General features: G+C 43.4%; 1 pseudogene; it reads right to left on the bottom strand.

Annotated features, from left to right (window-relative positions):
• Positions 1-17,576: 17,576 nt before the first annotated feature.
• On the bottom strand, positions 17,577-17,946 carry LOC102430983 (annotated as a pseudogene).
• Between the last annotated feature and the right edge of the window lie 231 nt (positions 17,947-18,177).

Below are 18,177 nucleotides of genomic sequence, written 5' to 3'. Positions count from 1 at the left end.
CCTTAAAGAAGGTGACCACTTTGTGTAACGCAGCACCCTCTCATCACACTCTATCCTCTTTTCTTATTTCTTGATAGCAATTATCATTATTTGAAAGTATATTGTTGACTTGTTTGTCTCTTTTGTTTGTGGATGCCTTGAGGAGAGTGGCTTCAATCATCTCAGTCACCAAAATATCCCAAGGGACAAGCCTCTACACACACACACACACACACACGCACGGAAGTACTCATCAGTTTCCATCTGAGTCCAGCCTCAATTTGCACGCGTGTCATTGCAGGAGCCACACAGAAGCTGCACCCAAGGGTCCTTTTTGGAGGCAGAAGGTCTTGCAGGACCAGGTACCCCACATGGGAATGTACTTCAAGGGAACAGAGAGGTTCAGGGCTTCGCATTGGACAACTGGATTTCAAGTAAAACACTGGCTTTTATAGAAAATTATTTTATTGATCAGTAAGGAACCCCACTGAGGACAGAGAGGGAGTAAAAAAGCAGATGAGCCATGGAAGGAAGGGGTTGGTGCTAGACACACACTTTCTGAAAGGTTAACACCTGGTGGTATGCGGGCAGGCAAAATAGCCATCTCAGATGATGGATAAAGAAAAACCGAATTTATTTAAGGAAAGGGCTGCACAGCACTGAACCAAGAGGCCTCTGGGTCGATGGTGGCAGCACCAGGAGCTGGAGTTTCATCCCTACCTGGTATATGCAGTCACTGGCGGGAAGCTCTTGTCGTCAGTCAGTGGGGCTTGGGGCTGAGTTGATGGCTTAGAATCCAGATGGACTGCGGATGTGTGATCAGGTGTTTTTAGGCCAGTTTTAACCCTTTAGATGGTGTCCAGCAAGTTTTCCTGGTCTTGGTCCTCCCGTGGCAGGAATCTTGGACAAGTCTTCCTGGTCACTGTCCTCCTGTGGTGGTAAGCTTACAAAGGGCAGTGAAGGATTACGTTGTCCTATAGTCCTAACACTTTCCAGGAAGCAGGACTTCCTAAGTCTCCCTATTCTGTTCCTGAGACCCCAGGCTGAAGGCTCCCTGGGGTATCACAGGCTGCTTCTTTCAGTTTCAAGAAGCCTCCCAGTTTGTGCTGGTGGCCGCTGGCAATGACTCAGGGCAGGAGCCCATCTGGTAGACGGGGTGGGCCCCTGCTAAGGCCACACTGCATCCCCTCTTTGCTCCTGGATCCTACTGGGCTCACAGAGGGCAGACTTCTCTTTCTTCTGCCCAAGAAGGGACTCTAGAGGGTTGAGCAGAGGACCATCAGGTTTTCTGCAGGGTCCGCTTCAGCCCTGGGATGCTCAGAGCAGCCTCCCATTGGAAACCTCCGTTTCTGAGGCTCCTTGCCCTTGTCTGTTTATTATGGAAGAGGGCTCCTGGCTGAGGAAGGCACAGACAGAATGGCTCAGGTTGTAATCACCAGCGGTGGGCAGTGGGGGTCCCTGAAGGAGAAGGCATTCGCTGTCTTAGGCCATTAAACATTTGTCCTCTCCACAGAGTGCCTCAGCCAGCAAGCTTCTGTGGGGTCAGCCTCTAGCCACCCTGCTCCAGTCGTCGAATTTTGGGGCTGGAGCAACCAAGGTCTTCATCCAACCCGTCCGCAGGGCGACATCGCTTGAGTGCTCGTCTGGGGACTGGCTTCTCTGCCTCCACCTTTGTTGGGGTCACCTTCTGTGGGGTCAGCCTCTTGCTATCATGCTCCAATCGTGGAATTTTGGGGCTGGGGCAACCGAGGTCTTTGTTTGACCATTCCACAGGACGATGCCTCTTATGTGCTCTTCTGGGGACTGGCTTCTCTGCCTCCACCTTTGCTGGGGGGGCCAAAGGAGCATCCCCATAGGACCGGTAGCCACCGACCAGGCAGTATGTCTCCCCATGCCAGCCCACTTGGGTTTCGCCCCACCTTTGGTAGGGGACATGGTAGTGACCAGGTGTAGGAGGAAAGGTGGAAGCCATTGCTGCTGGAAAGAAAATCAGAACTGATCAGTTACTTGTGCTGCCAGGATGTCCCCTCTCTCATGTCTCTCCCAGGTTCTTGCTGAAGCCTTCTAATCTGCTTGGCATCCAAAGCACAGCCTTAACCCATCATGAGTCTCCTACAGAAGGGGTGTTGCTGCAAAAGCAATTCTGGGGGCCTAGAGCAGCAGCAGGAGAACAGAAAATCTTCCCCATTCTCAGAGAAGACAGACCCCGAAAATAATTGCAATCAGGATCCCCTCCATCTCTCCCACAATAGAGAAAATATTTTTTACAGCCCATCACTTCTGAGGCTTTAAGAAAATGCCTTCCAAATTTTGGAAGGAAATAATATAAATGGGTTTCAGAAGCCTTCCCACCTTGGCAACTCCTCTCAGACCCCATTCACACTGCTTTTTTTATTTTATTTTTTAATGTTTTCATTGATTTCAGAGAGAGGAAGGGAGAGGGACATAAAGATAGAAACATCAATGAGCCCTGGCCAGTTTGGCTCAGTGGATAGAGTGTCAGCCTGTGGACTGAAGGGTCACAGGTTGAATTCTGGTCAAGGGCACATGCCTGGGTTGTGGGCTTGATCCCCAGTGGGGGGCATGTAGGAGGCAGCCAATCAATGATTTTCTCTCATCATTGATGTCTCTCTCTCTCCCTCCTTCCCCTCTGAAATCAATCCTATCTAATAAAAGAGTAATATGTAAATTAACCATCACTCCACGACAAAGATGGCGGAGCCCATAGTGGCCAGGGTGGGACACTGACAGCATTGCCCCAGCAATGCGAGCCCAGTGTCTGCACCCCAGCTGTGGGAGGGTGGGGAGGGGCCTCTGGCCAGAGGCCAGGGTGAGGGATGCTAGTGTCATTGCAGGCCAGGTTGAGGGACCCCCCCACCCATGCACGAATTTCATGTACCGGGCCTCTAGTAAAAATATATTTTTTAAAAAAAGAAAATATAGCCCTAGCCAGTTTGGCTCAGTGGATAGAGTGTCTGCTTGTGGACCAAAGGATCCCGGGTTCGATTCCGGTCAAGGGCATGCATACCTCGGTTGCAGGCTCCTCCCCAGCCTGGGCCCTGGTCAGGGCTCATGCAGGAGGCAACCAATTGATGTGTCTCTCTCTCACATCGATGTTTCTATGTCTTTCTCTTTCCCTCTCTTTTCCATTCTCTGGAAAATCAATGGAAAAATATCCTCAGGTGAGGATTAACAAACAAACAAACAAAAATAAATTAATTAATTAATTTAAAAAGAAAAGAAAATATATGTCCATATAAAATATGCATATCAAAGTTTACAGCTGCACTACTCATAATAGCCCAAAAGTAGAAGAAAAATACAAATGTTCAGCTGATGAATGGATAAACAAAATGTGGTATATCCATACAATGGAATATTGTTCAGCTATAAAAAAGGAATGAAAATTTTACATGGAAGTCAGATTACAGTGTCCACAAATAAAGTTTCATTGGACAGCTGCTCACCCAAGGGTCATGGTTCAATTCCCAGTCAAGGGCACATACCTGGGTTGCAGGTTTGATCCCCTGCAGGATTAATACTAGGTGTAACAGTTAATAATGCGGATTTTTTTTTCAATGGAGTTACACATATGTTGATATATATGCAATTTGATACGTATGCTATTTTGTTGTATTGACAACAAGCTTCAAAACTTCGTATGTCAAATTTTCTGAAGGTGTTAACATCATAGATATTTTTACACTTAAAAATGTCGAATTTCATGCCAAAAAAAGAGCATTTGCGAGAAGTTTTAATTCATTACTTTATTTTGAAGTAAAGTGCTGCTGAATACTTCGGGAAGCTTCTGGTGAACATGCTCCATCTCAAGATACTTGTGAACTCTAGTTTATATGCTTTAAAAGTGATGATTTCGGCCCTAACCGGTTTGGCTCAATGGATAGAGCATTGGCCTGCGGACTCAAGGGTCCCAGGTTCGATTCTGGTCAAGGGCATGTATCTTGGTTGCAGGCACATCCCCAGTGGGGAGTGTGCAGGAGGCAGCTGATCGGATGTTTGGATGTTTCTCTCTCATTGATGTTTCCAATTCTCTATCCCTCTCCCTTCCTCTCTGTAAAAAAATCAATAAAATATATATATTTTTAAAAAGCGATGATTTCGATGTGAAAGACAAAGAACGTCCAGGTCAACCGAAAAAGTTTGAAGACCAACAATTACAAGCATTATTGGATGAAGATGCGTGTCAAACTCAAAAACAACTTGCAGAAAGATTAAACATTACTCAGAAAACAATTTCCGATAATTTACAAGCAATGGGAAAGATTTTAAAGGAAGGAAAATGGGTGCCACATCAACTGAACGAAAGACAAATGGAAAACCGAAGTCATCAGTGAAATGTTGCTCTAACGGCACGAAAGAAAGTCTTTTTTGCCTCGAATTGTAACTGTTGATGAAAAGTGGATTTACTTTGAGAATCCCAAATGCACAAAATCATGGGTTGATCCAGGTCAACCATCAACATTGACTGCAAGGCCCAATTGCTTTGGAAAAGAAGACAATGCTCTGCGTTTGGTGGGATCAGGAAGGTGTGGTGTGTTATGAGCTTCTAAGACCAGTTGAAACCATTAATACTGATCGCTACCGACAACAAATAATCAATTTGAACCACGCTTTGATTGTGAAACGACCAGAATGTGCCAGAAAACACAGCAAATTATTTTGCTTCACGATGACGCACCATCACACTTCAAAACCAGTTAAAGACACAAAGATCCTGCCTGAGAAGTATTAACCCACCCGCCGTATTCACCAGACCTTGCTCCTTCAGATTATCACATGTACCAATCAGTGGCACACGCACTTTCTGAGCAGCACTTCAAAACGTACGAAGAAGTGGACAATTGGGTCTCTGAATGGTTTGCCTCAAAACAAGAAAAGGTCTATTGGGACGGTATCCACAAATTACCTGAAAGATGGGGGAAATGTGTAGCTAGCGATGGACATTACTTTGAATAAAGCACTTTTGATGTTTTTCTTGAAATTAGCGTGTTTTCTTTGATTACAAAATCCGAATTATTAACTGGTACACCTAGTAAAAATCAAGGGGAAAAATATCCTCAGGTGAGAATTAACAACAACAAAAACACACTGTGCTAAGTAAAGGAAGTCAGAAAAATATGGCACATTGTTACAAAATGTCCAGAATAAGCACATCTATAGGAACAGAAAGTAGAGGAGTCATTGCCTAGGGCTGAGGAGCTAAGAGGACTGGGGAGAGGGATGACAGCCATAGCTAAAGGGAATGGGTTTTCTTTGGGGCATGGATGAAAATGTTCTAAAATTGTGGTGATGGTTACATAACTCTGTGAATATACTAAAACTTGCTGAAGTATACACTTTAAATGGGTGAATTTGGTAATACGTGAATTATATGTCAAAAAAAGCTGTTAAATATTTGGCAATGATACATCTAATAAAGGATTAATATCCAAAATATATAAGGAACTCATACAATGTAACAAAAGGAAGACAAACAATCCAATTAAAAAATGGGCAAAGGACCTAAATAGACACTTCTCCAAAGAGGACATACAGATGGCCAAGAGACATATGAAAAAAAGCTCAAAGTCACTGATCATCAGAGAGATGAAATTAAAACGACAATGAGATATCACCTCACACCTGTCAGAATGGCTACCATCAACAAATCAACAAATGACAAGTGCTGGTGAGGATGTGGGAAAAAAAGAACCTTAGTAAACTGCTGGTGGGAATGCAGAATGGTGCAGCCATCATGGAAAACAGTATCGAGTTTCCTCAAAAAATTAAATATGGAATGGCCATTTGACCCAGTGATCCCACTTCTAGGAATATATCCTAAAAAACCCGAATCACCAATCAGAAAGAATGTATTCACCCCTACGTTCATAGCAGCACAATTTATAATAGCTAAGCTCTAGAAACAGCCCAAGTGCCCATCAGATGAGTGGATACAAAATCTGTGGTACATTTACACCACGCAGCAGTACAAAAGAAGAATCTCTAACCGGTTGAGAAGGTATAGAGGGACCTGGAGAGTATCATGCTAAGTGAAATAAGTCAGCCAGAGAAAGACAAGTATCACATGATCTCACTCATATGTGGAATCTAAGTAACAAAATAAACTTACGAACCGAGGGGATCCAGAGACATGGAAGCACGGAACAGAGTGCAGAATCTCAGAGGGAAGGCAGGGGAAGGAGGACGGGAAGTAATCAACCAAGAACATTGTATGTATATATGCATGGCCCATGGCCATAGGCAATGGGGCAGTGAGGGCCTGGGGTGGGGGTGTGGACGGGCTGGAAGGGGTCAATGGGGGAAAAATGGGGGGACAGATGTAATACTTTCAACAATAAAGAATTATTAAAAAAAAAAAAAACCCACACAGAAGAAAGGCAGCAACTCAGTTTTCAAACAAAGAGAGAGAGAGAGAGAGAGAGAGAGAGAGAGACAAGTATCACAGAATCTCACATATGTGGAATCTAATGAACAAAATAAACTGATTAACAAAATAGATCCAGAAACATAGAAGCACAGAACAGACTACGAAATATCAGAGGGAAGGCGGGGGTGGGTGGGAAGAGATCAATAAAGAATTTGTATGCATATATGCATAACCCATGGACACAGACAATAGGGTGAAGGGGGAGTAGGGGCCGAGGGCAGGCTAGACGGGGTCAATGGGGGAAAAAGAGGGACTTATGTAATACTTTCAACAATGAAGATTTTTTTTAAAGCTGTTAAAAAGAAACAATAGGATGTGTACTGTTAGCATGTTGACATAACATATAGTTGTTTAGCTTTTCACAAAGTACCTTTCCTCTTGCTGCTTCACAAACAGCCAGGCATTAACTCCTAACTGCTGAGAAAGCCAATGTTCAAAGAACAGACTGACTTGCTCTGGGACACAGGTAACCAATGGTGAGGTGTGAGTGAAATCCAGGTCTTTGGACTCCCTGTCCAGTACTCACCATAGCACAGACCTTCCCAGAATTACAACAGGAAATGGAGTAGTCATTCCTCACAGTCCCAGGGAGAGGAGAGACAGGAGGAAACTCCTTCCCAGACCTGTCCCTCCCTGCTGCTCCACCGCCATTCCCCACTCCATTCCCTATCCAGCTTCCTCCTCCCAGCTCCTCCCAGTCCTCCCTCCTTTCCTTCCCAGGACCACAGAGCAAGGCTTCCCCTCCCGATGCCTCACTCATAGTGCTGGGAATGAGGGGAAGGAGGACTGGGAGGTTTCTCTAGAAATGTGGCCCATATGACATACCAGGAAAAGGGCTCAGAAAGAGTGAGGAACTAATCCAAAGTCATACAACTAATATCTGACCTTTAATTTCCTTAATATGTTTGAGAATGAAAAGAGGGTTTGGGGCTGGGACAGAGTGTGAGGTGAGCAAAGCTCCATATCATTCCTGTTTCTTCTCCCCACAACAACCCAATCCACAGCCTCCCTGCACTGTCACATTTCCAAAAGCACCAACCACTTCAATGCGCCTGGAGTGGAGGATGCTCTTTAAAAATAATTAATTGTAGCCCAATGGTTGAGTGTTGACCTATGAACCAGGAGCTCACGGTTCAATTCCCAGTCAAGGCACATGCACAGGTTGCAGGCTCAATCCCCAGTATGAAGTGTGCAGGAGGTGACCAATCAATGAGTCTCTCTCATCATTGATGTTTCTATCTCTCTCTTACTCTCTGAAATCAATAAAAAATATATATTTTTTAAAATAGTTAATTGTAGCCCTTCCCAGTTTAGCTCAGTGGATAGAGCATCAGCCTGTGGACTGAAGGGTCCCGAGTTTGACTCCCGTCAAGGGCACGTATCTGGGTTGTAGGCTTGATCCCTGGCCCTGGTGGGGCACATGTGGGAGGCAACCATTCTATGTGTCTCTCTCACATTGATATTGTTCTCCCTGTCTTTCCCCCTCCCTTCCATGCTCTCTAAATATCAATGGAAAATATCTTCAGGTGAGGATTAACAAAACAAAACAAAGGTTAAATAAATAAATAATTGTAGAAAAATCAGAAAATACAGATAAAGGAAATAAGGGCCACTCAGTCTCATTCTTTAGGTCTGAACATGGAGGTGGCCATGGGAGTGTTTAGGGGTTGCTCTGGAGCCAGCCACCTGGGTTCAAATCCCAGCTCTATCACTTACCACCCGAGACTTGGACAGCTCATTTCACCTCTCTGACCTCAGTTTCTTCACCTGTGAAATGAGAATTATAATAGCTCCTACTGATAGAATTGTGTGAGAATTACATGAGGCTGTAAAGCACTAAAAACAGTGCATGGCACACATTAAGCACTCAGTACATTTCCCCAGTGTTCTTTATTCATATATATTTTTCCTTACAAAAATGAGATCATTCTGTAACCACTATTTTATAACATGGATCTCATGTTAACTAAATTATAAACATCTTTCCATAGCATTAGAAATCCTTCTGCAGAACAGTTTTCTTAAGACACAGATAGAGAAAAGAAAAAAAAAAAGACACAGAGTATTCCATCCCTGCAGGGGGTATTTCAGTGTGATTTCCACCCCCACACCACCAAACCCTTTTCTCCTTGTCTTTGATTACTTCAGGACAAATGTCTAGGGAATTGCTGAGTCACAGGGTGTGCAGGTGCTAAAGGCTTTTGGCACATACCAGCCAAACTGCCCTTCAAAAAGGTTTAGAACTAATTTCACTTGTGCAAGCTATGAAGAGAAGGCCTCATTCTCTCCAGTGTCTTATCTTCTCACTTAGAAACATCATTTCCAATTCACCCCAGGTGAAGTGCTGTTTTCTGTCTTTTTCTGATTTGTAGTTCAAGCTCTTCCTAATGGAACCCAGCTTGGACATCTGCTCAATCCCATGATCTCCCACAGTGGTGCTGGACTGAAAATCAACCTCCCAAAACCAAGGCTCAGTTATAACCCCCAAATAAAACTGGGATTTCTTTTTTTAAAATCCTCACCCAAGGATATTTTATTAATTTGAGGGAGAGGAAGGGGGGGGGGTAGAAACATTGATGTGAGAGAGAAACATCTATCACTTGCCTCCGGCACGAGCCCCAACTGGGGATCAACCTACAATCTAGTCTAGGTATGTGCCCTGACTGGAAATCGAACCCGCAACTTTTTGGTATATGGGACGGCGCTCCAATGAACTAAGCCACTCGGCCAGGGCCAGGATTTCTAAAATGAGATAATACAGGTAAAAACCCCACCACAGGCCAACTTCTCATTACAGTAGGTCCTCGGGTTACGTGGGAGATCGTTCCTACGGCGTGATGTAACTGCGATTTTCGCCGTTAAGTCGGAACCCACCTACAAAAGCACCTACATCACTCACATGGAGCACATACACAGCAGTAATGAAGTGAAACAGTAAAAAAGATTTAAAAGAAAGATAATAATTCCTGGTCTTTACTTGTGGTAAATAAATAATAAAAACATAAAGCACATATGTACATATGTCGAAATGACGGAACTTTTTTTTTTAATAAATAAATGGGAGATGGCGATGTAACCACGAAACGACGTACGTCGAGTCCGACGTAAACCGAGGACTGTCTGTATTTGAAACATGGCTGTAGGGATTTCAGAAGCAGGGATGGCATCTCAGGAAAGCTCTATAGGCAACTACGGTGCACATGGGGAAACTGAGGCCCAGAAGAGGAAGTCTCCCTAATAAGAAAAGGTCAGAATCATCTAATAGAAAAATGGGTGAAGAACATGAATAGGCAATTTAGAGAGGAAACCTAGCTGTATATTAATTAGTATGCAAACAGATGTTCAAATGCATTGGTTATGAGGGAAATGCAAGCCAAAACAAAGAGGAAATACCAATTCACAGATTGGCAAAATTAGGAAGTTGGACAATACCAAGTGTTGGTGGAGGAAATGGGGCTCTCATGCACCACTGGCGAGTGTAAACCCAGCAACCTTCCCACACAGCCAAGGGCGTTCACTTCAGCTGCTGTCTGTGGTAGCTGGGAGGAGGAGATAAACTGGATGCCCCTCACTGGGGGAATAAATATGTAAAATATGGTAAAATCACATTATGGAATAATTATGCAGCAGTTCAAAACAATGAAATAGAACAAGGTCAACAAACCAAGGCCTGTGAGCCAAATTTGACTCGCTGCCTGCTTTTGTACAGCTTGGCTCTTGAGCTGAAAATGACTATATTTAAAAAAAATTTTTTTTAATTGATTTCAGAGAAGAATGGAGATGGAGAGAGAGATAGAAACATCAGTGATGAGAGAGAGTCATTGATCGGCTGCCTACTACATGCTACACTGGGGAGCGAGCCCACAACCCAGGCATGTGCCCCAACCGGGAATTGAACCATGACCTCCTGGTTCATAGGTCGACATTCAACTACTGAGCCACACCAGCTGGTTGATTTTTACATTATTAAATGGTTGGGGGGAAATCAAAAGAATATTTTGTGACACATGAAAATTACATGAAATTCCAATTTCAGCATCCACAAAGTTTTATTAGAACACAGCCATGCTCATTCGTTTGTGTATTATCTATGGTTACTTTTGTGCTTCTGTTATCAGTGGAAGTGAGGTCCTGGGTCTACCCCTGGAATAAACATTTCTGGAGGCCCTCGGGGGAGAATGAGATATGGTAGAAAGGTTTATCTCTGTGGAATCACACCCCTGGGTTTCCAAAGTCCATTTCTCTTAGTCCAGTCATAGAGGAAGCATAGCTGGGGTTTCAGTAAAGCTAGAACCAATGCTAGTGTCCAGAGTTTCCTTTCCATGTTAGAGTCAGGTTAAGTTCAGCATCAGGCTAGGTGTAGTCCATTGTGTGTGTGGTCCACAAAGCTGTGGGCCATGTGGACAAAAGCCAGGAAGCCAAGTATGAGCCATAAGTCAAGCGTGCCAAGAGGAATCAAGAGAGCCAAGAGCATAAGAGAGCAAGTTTCTCCTGGCCAGTGCGGTTCAGTGGTTACGTGTTGACCTATGATCCAGGAGGTCACGGTTTGATTCCCAGTCAGGGCATATGCTTAGGTTGCAGGCTCAATCCCCACAAAAGTGTGTGCAGGAGGCAGCCAACTGATGTTTCTCTCTAATCAATGTTTCTATCTCTCCCTCTCCCTTCCTTTCTAAAATCAATAAAAATATCTATTTTTTTTTTTTTAAAAAGAGAGGCCGAAACCGGTTTGGCTCAGTGGATAGAGCATCGGCCTGCGGACTGAAGGGTCCCAGGTTCGATTCCGGTCAAGGGCATATACCTGGGTTGCAGGCACATCCCCAGTAGGAGATGTGCAGGAGGCAGCTGATCGATGTTTCTCTCTCATCGATGTTTCTAACTCTCTATCTCTCTCCCTTCCTCTCTGTAAAAAATCAATAAAATATATTTAAAAAAAAAAGAGAGCAAGTTTCTTTGGTTAGGGAATTAAATATCACAAATCATCTCAGGCTTGCAGTCCGCTACGTCCATTCTGACCAACCACCTCTGTCCTCAGGTGTGACTGACAGAAAGCACCTTCCCTAGTCATCCCAACTTCACTGGGCATACGTCTATCTTCCCTTTGTCCAGTCCCCTTGTTTTGCAGGGAACATGCCTATAATGTCTGGCATTCCCTTTGCTCCTTTCCTACTATTAATAATTAGCTCATTACAACAGTATCATTACAACAGCAGAGTTGGGTTGTTGCAATGGCAACCATATTCCTGTAAACCTAAAATATTTTCTATCTAGCTCTTTACAGTGAAACTTTGCTGTCTCCTGAATTAGACAAATGCAAAGAAATCTGGAAAGATCTACACCATATATAGCTAAATGCAAAAGTAAGTATCAGTTATCTGTTGCTGGGTAACAAATTACCCCAAAACTTAATGACTTAAAATAAAGATAAGCATTCATTATCTCACAGAGTTCCCGTGGGTCAGGAATTTGGGAATGGCTTGACTGAATGGTTCTGGTTTGGGATCCGTCATGAGGTTACAGTGTAGATGTCACTGGAGCTGCTGTCATCTGAAGGTTTGACTGGGGCAGGAGAATCATTCAAGATGGTACACTTACGCGCTGGCAAGTTGGTGCTAACTGTTGGCAAGAGACCTCTGTTCCTCTTGGACCTCTCCATCGGGCGGCTTCAGTGTCCTCACAACAAGGCAGCTGACTTCCCCTAGAGTGGGTGATCCAAGAGAGAGCAAAGGGGAGTTTGCAATGTCTTTTATCACCTGGCCATGGAAACTGCACACTGTTATCCCAGCAATATCTTATTTGTTGAGTAGGATCAGCTCTATTCAGGGTGAGAAGGGACTGCTCAAACATGTGAATACCAGGAGGCCCACTGAGGGCTATGGTGGAGGCTGGTTTCCACACTAAGAGACAGAAAGCGATCTATAGTAGGGCACCCTTTAATTAAAAAATTAAGTCACATTCACATGAAACAGCACTACATATTTGACAAAGCTACACACAAATTCAAAGGTATTTATTAAAAAGAGTGGGGGAGTAGAGTAATGGGAGTGGAAGGCAGGGATACAAAGAAATAAATGAGTGAGTGAATTAATAAAACCAGATCGGGGTAGTTGCCCCAACCAACTATGAGTGTGGGCTGCAAAATGAGGTGATTATTCAATTCTCTGCACTCAAGTTCCTCCCCTCCCACCCAAAAAAAGAGCGAAAAAGATTGAGAAAATAGGTTCTTTGTCCAAGATCACAAGAACTCAGTCTTCCTAATCAAGTCTTGCTCTCTCTGCCTAATATAGCCTCATTCAACATGTGGTTGACCTGCAGGGTCTTCAGAGCGTTCTGGTTCCTGGCTAAGTAGAAAAGGATTTTGCCTCCAGGATAAGATGTGGGAACCAGCAGAACCAGCCTGGGAAGAAAAGGCTTAGTTATTATTCAAATACAGGTACTGGTGGATTGCTCACCCTCCTGCCAGTGTTCTCCCTTCCCTGGAGATAAAGGGCTCTTAGAGTGCAGAGCCCTGTGAACACCCCCAGGCCCAGTCTAGTCATGGTGGGAGAATGGAAACTCTCATTTCTTTCAAAATATAGCCTGTAACTCTAGGCCTTGTGACTTCTTTCATTTCTTCATTTTAATCGTCATAAAGTCTGCCAAGGAAGATCTGTTATTTCAAGATGTTCAGAGAAGCGAATTAAAAAATTGTTTTCAACTATTTTACCTCCCTATGAATTCATTCATTCATTCAGTAAAGACTTAGTACCTGCTATGTGCCAATAATGGTGATACAGCAACGAACAAAGCAGGCCAAGCCCCTGTCCTCATGAGGGAGGGGTGGAGCAGTAGGAACAGATGGACAGTAAAGGAACACTAAATAAAATATAAAAACTAAAATAAGATAAAGAGATAAAAGTCAGGGGATTATCAGGGAATACTTGTATTTGAACTGAGACCTGCAAGATGAGAATAAACCAGCCCCCAGAAGAGTGATGTTTTGGAGTGTTTTAAATGCCCTGGGGTGGGGATAAACTTGGTGTCTGAGATTAGAGAGAGAGACAGGCCCCAGATCAGATAGGACTTTGTAGCTATTTATTAAGAGTTTGGAATTTACTCTATCAGATGGAACTGATTCCACAATTATTAGCTCTATGACCTCAGGCAAGTTACTTTACTCCTCTGAGTCTCCGTCTACCTGTCTCTCAAGTGGAGTTAATCATCTATTCATTGTGGTAGGCAGCCTCTATAGTGCTTCCCAGTAACTGCGCCCTGGTATTCATACCCTGTGAACATGGGTTGAGTCACTTCTCCCAATGCAATATATTGCAGAAGGGATGGTGTAATCATTTCCTATTCCTGTTGTAACAAATCACCACAAACTTAATGGCTTAAAACAGCACAAATCTCTAATCTTGCCGTCCTGGAGGTCAGACATGTAAATGGGTCTCACTAAGCCAAAATCAAGGTGAGGATAGGGCTGTGTCCCTTCTGGAGACTGCAGGGGAGAATGTTTCCTTGTCTTTTACAAATTGTAGAGGCCACCTGCATTCCTCAGCTCTGGTCCCTTCTGTCTTCAAAGTGCATCACTCCAACCTGTTTCCACTGTCACCTCGCCTTTCTTAGGTCACTAACTATCCTGCCTCCTTCCCCTTCTTTCCCTTAGGGACTCTTGTGATTACACTGGGCCCATGTGGACAATCCAAGACACTCCATCATCTCAAAATCCTTAATCACATCTCCAAGGTCCCTTTGCCATGTAAGGTATCATACTCAGGCTCTCGGGATAAGGACATGAAAAAAAAAATAGGGATTAGGACATACAGGACATGAACATCTTTGAGGGGCCATCATTATTTTATCTACCACAGATGGTCTGTCATTTTGTGATTAGATAAGAAAGATTGTAGCCTTTGCTTGAGTGCTTTTGTTTTCTCTCTCTGATCACGTTGGGGGAGCCAGCTACTGCCGTGAGGCAGCCCTGTGAAGAGAGGCCATGTGGCTAAGAACAGAGGCTCCTGGCCAAGAGACAGTGAGGACCTGACGTCGTCTACTAACAACCATATTTGTGAGCTTGGAAGTGGGTTCTGTAGGCCCAGTTCAGCTTTGAGATGACCACAGCTCAGGCCAACAGCTTGACTTCGGTCTCATAGGGAACCTGAGCTGGAAACTGAGCTAAGCATCCCCTAGATTCATGACCCTCAGAAACCGTAAGAGAGAATAGTTTATGGTTTAAGCTGCTAAGTTTTGAGGTAATCTGTAATGCAGTAATAAAACATTTTCATTCATTCGCCAAATATGTATTAAGTGCCTATGCTATGTGCCAAATAGTTGAGGTGTTGGTAATACAGCAGTGAATATAACAGAGAAAAATCTCTACTCGGATGGAGTTTACATACTACCGGGGGAGACAGCAAACATAGGAAGTCAGTAAATTATATGATATGTCAGAAGGAGACAACTGCTATGGTGAAAAAGTAGAGCAAGGTAGGGGAGACAGGCTAATCTAGGAAGGCTTTGCTGAAAAGTTCATATTTGAGCAATACTTGAAGGAGTTGAGTGAGGAAACCATGCTCTTCATGGGAAAAAATATTCCAGGTGGAGGGAACAGCAAGTGCAAAGGTCCCATGGTAGGACTGAGCCCAGCTTTTTAAAAAACAACAACAGGCAAGCCCTGGTCGGGTAGCTCAATTGGTTAGAGCATCATCCTGATACTCCAAGGTTGTGGGTTCAATCTCCCGTCAGGGCACAGACAAGAACCAATCAATGAATGGATAGATAACTGGAACAAGTTGATATTTTCTCTCTCTTCTCTCTCAAAATTAATTAAAAAACAGAAAAGGCAGCAGGGAAGTTAGTATGAGTGGAGTGTACAAAGGGCAGAGTGGTGGCAGAGGATTTAAAAAGTGAGGTTGTAATGGGGAAAGACTATATTATACACGACTTATTTTAATCTTAGTAGGTGTTGAACCTAGCTTGTTACTCTAACCTGACTCCTCTCTCTCCCCCGCTAAAATTAAAGCTTGCAAGTTAGAAGATTTTTAGCATACTATTACAGGGATCTTCAGTTTCAGTTCCCATGTGAGCCTAAGAAGTAGCTTGGCCTCAAGACGCCAGAAATTCAAATGACCAAACAAACAAACAAACAAACAAACACAAGTGACCAACTCAAAGATGCTAACCACAAAGATCCATATCAAGACCTACGGGAAAGCATCCTACACATGCTCCCCTTTTTGAGCATATTATAGGAACCTGCTGTTCCAGATCCTGCCTGGGCCTGAGTTGGCCTGATCACAGGGACTCACTAATGCCAGGATCCTTATTGAAGCTGACCAGAACAACTACCCCCATCCCTACACGTCCACAATCCCTCCCCTGATTCCTTTGTTCTGCTTCCCCTCTCCATCCTGATAAAAACCCTGACTGCACTGAGATGTTACGATGGTTTCTGAGGACAGGAGTCCACCATCTTCTCAGGTGTACCTGCATTTGCTTTCAAGGTGAGCATTAAAGTAGATAACATATGTTAAGCTTTTTGAATCTAGTAGTTGCTTGATAAATTAAAGCTTTTTCTTCTTTAAGAAACTATATTTTAAAAAAATTTGTGAGCCCTGACTGGTTTGGCTCAGTGGATAGAGCATCGGCCTGCGGACTCAAGGGTCCCGGGTTCGATTCTGGTCGGGGGCGTGTACCTTGGTTGTGGGCGCGTACCCAGTGGGGAGTATGCACACTGTCTCCTGTATGCACCCCAACTGGGGACCGAACCCACAGTCTGGGCATATTCCTTGACCGGGAATCGAACCAGCAACCTCTGGGTGCATGGAACAATGCTCAACCAACTGAGCCACACCGGCTAGGGCTCACAAATCTGTATTTCAGATTTTAAATATATAAAATATATATGCAAAAAGCAAATCTTATATCATAATGTATTATTACATATGTCATAATATATCATATATATCAACAAATATATATCATTGGTATAGCAATTATATCATTCTATAATTTGCTTTATTTCTCTATTTCTGAGATTTATCTAGTGTGATCTATGAGGCTCTACTTCATTCTTTTTCAAGCCAAAAGAAATGTTTTAAAAACTGTACAATCAGCCCTAGCCAGTTTGGCTCGGTGGATAGAGAGTCAGCCTGCAGCCCGCGTTCAATTCCGGTCAAGGGCACATGCCTGAGTTGCAGGCTTGATCCCCAGTGGGGGGTATGCAGGAGGCAGCTGGTCGATGTTTCTCTCTCATCGATGTTTCTGGCTCTCTGTCCTTCTCCCTTCCTCTCTGTGGAAAATCAATAAAATATATTTAAAAAAAAAATTTGTGAGCCCTAGCTGGTGTGGCTCAGTTGGTTGAGCATTGTTCCATGCACCCAGAGGTTGCTGGTTCGATTCCCGGTCAAGGAATATGTCCAGACTGTGGGTTCGGTCCCCAGTTAGGGTGCATACAGGAGACAGCTGGTCGATATTTCTCTCATATGGATGTTTCTCTCTCACATGGATGTTTCTCTTTCTCTCTCTCCCCCTCTCCCTTCCACACTCTCTAAAATCAATAACATATTTTTAAAAATTGTGAAATAATCTCAGGTATACACAAGAAAGGAAAAGATAATAACATAATGAATTTAACCACAACCTACCCTAATAAAACTCTAACAGCTATTGTTGAAGCCTCCTATGTACCTTTCCCTATTCCAACACTCTTTTCTGCCCTAAACATCACTCACTGAATACAGTGTTAATCATTCCTTTACATGGCTTTATATTTAGTCCATATGTGTGTATCCATAAACAATCTCTAGCACTGTATTTCAGATTTTAAATATATAAAATATATATGCAAAAAGCAAATCTTATATCATAATGTATTATTACATATGTCATAATATATCATATATATCAACAAATATATATCATTGGTATAGCAATTATATCATTCTATAATTTGCTTTATTTCTCTACTTCTGAGATTTATCTAGTGTGATCTATGAGGCTCTACTTCATTCTTTTCATTGCTGAATAATATTCCTCTACATGAATATATTACAATTTATTAATATAATGTTGAAAAATAATAATCATGCCATTATTACACCCAATGACATTATCAGTAATTTTTTAAAGGAAAGTTGGCTGATATCTTTATTGCTTTGGGGAGAGGGGGTGCTCAGGTGCTCTTGGTGGGGCAGGCCCACTTCCTCTTCCCCTCCCAGGCTTCTGGTTGTGCAGGATGGTGCTGGCCCTGAAGACAGCAACCATACACAGAACCGGGCGATACCTGCTCTTCTGGACCATGTGCTGGATGCTGCTCAGGGTGGCTGGCTTTGGCTGCCTGGATTTCCACTTCATGACAATCACCACACCTCTGCCATGGGCTGCAGGCTCCATGCCCCCATCTTGTGGTGAATCAGCCCGTTGTAGTGAAAGGTGTTGCAGGCCTCCCCGTTATTGGGTTCAGTGCTGTACCTCTGCTTGTTCCTCTTGATCAGGAAGCTGGAGCAGTTTCCTAGGACCATTCATTGCAGGTGGGCAGACATGGCAGCAGCTCCTCTCGCTGCAGCAGCCGGAGATGGAAAGTAATTTCTTTCTACCATCTAATGCTAAAATTTCCTCAATTGTCTCAAATATGTCTTTTTACAATTAGCTTATTCAAATAAGGATTTAAACAAGGTCCATCCAATGTATTTGGCCATTATGTCTCATAAGTCTCTTTTATTCAAGAAGTCTTTTCTTCTTTGTAGCCCCATACCATTGAATTATTGGAAAAA

Source organism: Myotis lucifugus, unplaced genomic scaffold (assembly GCF_000147115.1).
Source record: "Myotis lucifugus unplaced genomic scaffold, Myoluc2.0 scaffold_274, whole genome shotgun sequence".
Taxonomy (NCBI): Eukaryota; Metazoa; Chordata; class Mammalia; order Chiroptera; family Vespertilionidae; genus Myotis; species Myotis lucifugus.
Note: the sequence above shows the minus strand (reverse complement) of the source record. Positions and strands in the feature narration are given on the sequence as shown.